This window comes from Vombatus ursinus, unplaced genomic scaffold, assembly GCF_900497805.2.
Source record: "Vombatus ursinus unplaced genomic scaffold, bare-nosed wombat genome assembly UNPS02014807.1, whole genome shotgun sequence".
In the NCBI taxonomy this organism is placed as follows: domain Eukaryota; kingdom Metazoa; phylum Chordata; class Mammalia; order Diprotodontia; family Vombatidae; genus Vombatus; species Vombatus ursinus.
The window spans coordinates 53,919,918-53,925,956 of NW_020954585.1; the positions used below are offsets into that span (position 1 = coordinate 53,919,918).

At 38.5% G+C, this 6,039-nt stretch overlaps 1 protein-coding gene across 4 annotated transcripts in view; it reads left to right on the forward strand.

Annotated features, from left to right (window-relative positions):
• CUNH7orf50 (chromosome unknown C7orf50 homolog) overlaps positions 1 to 6,039 on the forward strand; it is a 338,906-nt gene that overhangs the window by 324,953 nt on the left and 7,914 nt on the right. The gene's annotated exons all lie outside the window — the stretch shown is intronic.

Genomic DNA, 6,039 nt, shown 5'->3' on the forward strand with positions numbered 1-6,039 from the left:
GTGTGTGTGTGTGTGTGTGTGTGTGTGTGTGTGTGTGTGTGTGTGTGCTGGCAGGTTTTCTGCTGGGCCTCAAAGAATGAATCCCAGTCAAAAAATGTAGTGGCCTGGTCTTTTTATTTCCCCTGGATACACTTGAACTTTTGCTTGACTGGTTTGGAATACGTACCCTGAGTACGTGGGTGGTTTGGCTTCAGGATGCTCAAAGCTATTTAAGTTAGGTCCATGGTCAAGTTTTAAGCTTATGGCAGATTTGGGTTATCAGGGTAAATTCTCTGCAAAAGTGAGAGCCACAGTCAGTATCTCCTATTCCAAGCAGGGATAGACAATGTCAGACAGAATTCTAAAGGATATAGTTTTCCTTCCCTTCTCCTTCCTGTGGTGGTATTTCCCTCTACCTTCACTCTGTCACCATTGAACACCCTCTTTCTTCATGCTCCCAATCCTCCAGGCTTCCCAGGTTTTCACTCTTCCTCAAGTCCCTCCTATCAAGGAAAACAAGTTTTATGCCACTGATTACTCAATGAAAATTCAATGTTTTAGTCCTTCTGGTATTAAAGAAAAGAAAAATTAAAAGGAGTCCTAAAGAAATAGAGCTCCCCCCCCAAAAAAATGAGTCTGTAATAGTGGAATTTCAGATACTATGATATTTAGATGAGAGATAGATGACATATGAGGCCAGTAAGTAAGACCAAGTAGATATATCAGTAACAGAATCACGGAATTTCAAAGTTGGAAGGGTCCTCAATGACTATTTTATCCAATCTATACACAAAAGGGAATTCCTCACTGATGTACTCTGCTGAAATTATTGATAGTGTTTTTTCATACTACCATATTCACCTGCTTTCCTTCTCTTTCTCCTTTATTGTCTTCCCACTTCCCCATTGTTTCTCTTTCCCACTTCTCTTCCTTTTCCTAATGTAAACCTTTATCCTGATAGTGGGACCTACTTTTAAAGACAAGAGTATTTTACTCCTCTGAAAAGTAAACACTTTTGCCCTACCAGGCCTAAATCTCTCATATGTCACCATTCCCATATATGTAGATTGAATGTCATGCATTTTTTAGCCCTGCATGCACAAAAAACACATAGACCAACACAGAGTGCATTCCTTGTTCAAAGAGGAGGTGTAGCCCATATCATAAGATGTTACTATGTCTATGGTTCCTTCAGGAGGGAACAGGGTCATGGGCAACATCTCGTACTTCCACGTCTGCTCCATAGATCCTCTTAAGAACATGGTCTCCTTCACTGTTGTTCATATCAAGTCTGGTTTCCCACCATTTCTCTTTTTGTGGCAGAATGCAGAGACTAGAATATAGACCTCATTAACACATGCTTATTCTCTTAGAGGATCATGCTAAGTAGCCATAAACCTGATCCTTTTGTCTTCCAATTTAATATTGCTCTCAAATGAGATGAGAAGGCAGTATATGGTCTAGAGATAGACCTAGCTGGCTTTGGCAGCAGAAAGATGTGAATTCAGGTCCCCACATCTAGTATAGGTTGTGTGACCCTGGATAAGTCATTTAACCTTAATGTCCTCCAAGCATCCCTCTTCAGACAGGAAATTGCAGAGCAGGAGTGATCTGCAGAAGTACAAGGAGTCAGAGTTCCCTATGCCAATGAAATCACAAGTACATCCAAAATCAAGAGATGGTGCATGGGAACGTGCTTTAATTACAAAAATGCTCTACATATGTGAAATATTCCTATTTTGTTTGTTGTCTTCCATGCCCACGGCCAACCCCCCTAACTCTGAGTAGCTGAATTGCCAATAGGAGGCATTACTGGCCTCAGGGGAGGCTGCGAGACAGAGAGAGTGTGACTTCTTCACCAGTGCCCAAAGAGATGGTCCCAAGGTACAAGTCAACCATGTTACTTTCTGCTCGGAAATCCTCAATGGCTTCTTGTTGCTTCCATTATAAAAATAGTCTCCTCTCCCCGGTCTTAGAGCTCTCAACAACCATCTCCATCCTGCCTTTCTATATTTACTTCACATTACTCCCCTTCACACACCCTATGTCCCAGCCATCTGCAATTCCCTGAATTCAGCACTTCGTCCCCCACCTCCCTCTACACCTGGAAAACATTTCCTCCTGTCCTACACTTCTTAGAACAATTCACTCCCTTCCCTTCAGCTAACACTTCCTGTACAACAAACTTTTCCCTATTGTTGGCTCTTTCTCTCAGTCTTTCTGTCTCTCTGTCTCTCTTTCTCCTTCTCTGTCTCTCTCTGACTCTGTCTCTCTCTCTCTCTCTACCTCTGTGTGTGTGTGTCTGTCTGTCTCTCTGTCTCTGCCTCTCTCCTTACACATATTTAGGATTATAGTGTCATAGATTAGAGCTTGAAAATTCAGACTGGCAAGGCCATTTAGTCCAGCACCCTTATTTTCAGATGAAAAAACTATGGCCCAGGGAGTTAAGTGACACAGCTTACACAGCTAGTAAACCTCAGAGGCAGGACTATCTGTGTACAGGTTGTATTCCCCCAGTAGAATGGAAGCTCCTTGAGGGCAAGAAGTATCTTGTTTCTGTCTATTCCCAATACCAGTCAAGTGGGCTGCACAGAGTAAGCTCTTAATAAATGTTTATTGAGGGGCTACCAGAAGGCAGACACATTGTTTTTCATTGGTCTAGCCATTCTGGAAAACAATTTGGAACTTTGCTGAAAATGGACTAAAATATCCATGCCCTTTGATGTAGAGATCCAACTGCCACATATATATTCATTATGCAGTCAAGGACTGGAAAGATCCCACATACTCCCAAAATATTCATAGCAACATTTTTTTGTCAACAAAGAACTAGAAACAGATTAGGTGTCCACTGATTGGGAAATGACTAAACAAATGTGGTACGTGAATGTATGAGATATTATTGCATTGTAAAAAAAAACAACAAGCAAATATGAAGAATTCATATTTGATGAAGAATACAGATAATTAATTTTTGTTTATAAAAACAAAAAAGAAAGAAAAACAACATTAAGCCAAGACCCTTTCTTTTTCAGCACAAAGATAAAAAGGAAAAAAGTCAACATTTCATCAGATCAGGTTGGGTCTTTTCTAGGGGTATCTGCAGGATCCAAGCTACTTTCCCCCTTGGAGAGAGAAACAGATTGCAGTCCAGCCTCAGCTTCTAAAACAGTTGGAGAATCTCCTCACCAGCCACGTGCCTCACCTTCTCCTCTTGAGCTACCAAGATTTCTTTAATGCTTTTCTTCCCGTCCAAGTCCAAAAACCAACCCAGGTTGTGAACAATGATATGGTGGTTCTGGCAATAGGACATGTCAGAATCGCCACACCATTATGATAGGCAAGCTTGGTGTTCTTTGTAGTTGACCTTACTGAGAGTCCTGTACCCAGTGCAGCCTTGAGCCTGGTCTCAGACTTGGACTTTGGTCTAGAATAGGAAGTTATGTTAACCAAGGAAGCCCAGGCAGGAAAACAACATTCACAACAAGTACACTAATGTAAACAGAAAGAACAACAGCAACACCAAAACAAACAAACAAACAGAAGAACCCACAACACCAAACACTGTGTAATTATAATGACCAAATTCAGCCTGAAGAAAAGTTGAGAAAATGCCGGGTTCAGAAGCTACGAGTGTGGAATATTACATTTGCTTTTGGGCATAATCAATGTGTTGGCTAATTTTGCTGAACTGCCTTTTTTCTATTTCTTTTTAATCTTTATTACAGGGGATGGCTTGCTGTGTAGAGGAGGGCAGAGGGAGATATATAATACAACTTCCTTCATTTAATTCCTGGCATTTAATTTAAAAACAAAAGGACACAACAATAAAATAAAAAACTTAATTTTTTTTCAAAAAATGTTTGTTGAGTTAATTTCAAAGTATTTAATTTACCAAGAACAGCCTAGCCCTCACATCTTTATATATGAAAGAGGAAATTAATCATTTGTATTCTGTGTACTGATATCTTAATTTTGTTCAGCAGTTTACAAAGTGAATGAGCCACAAAGTCTAAAATACTTGCAAATACTGCACTCTTATGATGCTTTATACTTGTTTAGTTCTTTGCAACTTATAAAAATGCTTCCATTCTCTTTTCATTCGATTCTTTTTAAAAATGTGTTTACACTATTTGTCTTTGCATCATAGTCATTACCCACCCTCCCCTTACCCAATTGAACCATCCCTACAGACAAAAAAAAATAAAAAGCAATTAAGCAAAATATCTGAAGCATTAAACTTGCCTGACAGTATGTACAGTATCCTACTAGTCTCACCTGTTTCTGCTGTGAGAGAGAAATTATGTATAATTATCTCTTCTCTGAAACTTTAATGGATTTTTCAGTTACTCATTGTTCCAGTTCCTTCTGACCATCTTTTCATTTACATTGTTGCAATCATTATGTATAGTATTCTCTGAGTTCTGCTTATTTCATTCTACATCAGTCCATATAAACCTTCCCAAGTTTCTCTGAATTTCTAGTATTTGTCATTTTTTAACCACATGATAATATTCCATTATATTCATATACTCTAGGTTTTTTTCAATCATTCCCCAATTAAGTGGACAACCTCGTTGTTTCTAGTTCTTTGCTACAAAGAAGAGTTCTGCTATGAATACTTTAACATATGATGAAACCTTTGTTTCTGTCGGAGTGTATGCCTAGAAATGGGATCACTGAATTAGAGAGTTTACTCACATTTTTTTATATCATTCCAAATTAAAATACAGAGTGGCTGAACTACTTCACAGATCCACCAACAATGCATTAGTATATCTGGCTTCCTACATTTTGACAGTTCCCATCTTTTGAAAATCTTTGCCAATTTGCCTGTTAGAAAATGAAACCTCAGAGTTGATTTAATTTGCATTTCTTAGTGATTTGGAATGTGTTTTCATGTGGTCATGTAAAGTTTACAATTCATTTGAAAACTATTCATGTCCTGTGACTGCTTTTCTATTAGGGAATGGCTCTTAGTTTTATTTTGTGTGTGTGTGTGTGTCTATGTCTGTGTCTGTGTCTGTGTGTCTGTGACAGAGAGAGAGAGAGAGAGAAATCATCAGGCTTGGTCACTGTATGAATTTTTTAAAAATGTTTTAGAAGACTATATATATATATGTACGTAATACACATATACACATATACTTTATTATATGCTAAAGACTATACAGGCATACCTTGGAGATACTGTGGGTTTGGTTCCAGACCACCACAATAAAGTGAGTCACACAGATTTTTTGGTTTATATTATGTCCAAAGAAACCCAATGTACATACCTTAATTAGAAAATGTTTTATTGCTAAAAAAAAATGCTACCCATCATCTGAACCTTCAGCAAATCATCATCTTTTTGCTGGTGGAGGGTCTTGCCTTGATGATGGCTTTTCACTGATCGGAGTGGTAGTTGCTTAAGGTTGAGATGGCTCTGGCAATTTCTTAAAATAGAGTAACAATGAATTTTGCTGCTTTGATTGACTCTTTCTTTCATGAAAGATTTCTCTGTAGTATGTGATGCTATTTGATGCCTGCATTTTTTTTACCTTCATTACAACTTCTTTCAAAATTGGAGTCAGTCTTCTCAAATCCTGCTGCTGTTTTACAACTAAGTTTATGTGTTGTTCTTCAGTGCCGTTGTGTTTCAGAGCATAGGAGACCTGGGGAGAAGGAGAGAGACAGGAGAACGGGCAGTCAGTGGAGCAGTCAGAACACATGTAACATTTATCGTCTAAGTTCACTATCTTATATGGGTATGGTTTATGGCTACCCAAAACAATTGCAATAGTAATATCAAAGATAACTAATCACAGATCACCATGAAAGGTATAATAATTTAAAAGTTTGAAATATGGTGAGAGTTACCAAACTGGGACACAGAGACACAATGTTAACACGTGCTGTTAGAAAAATGGTGCCAGTAGACTTGCTCAACACAGGGTTGCCATAGACCTTCAATTTGTAAAATAATGCAGTATCTGAGAAGTGCAGTAAAGTGAAATATTCCTGTACATACACACACACACACACACACACACACACACACACACACACACACACACA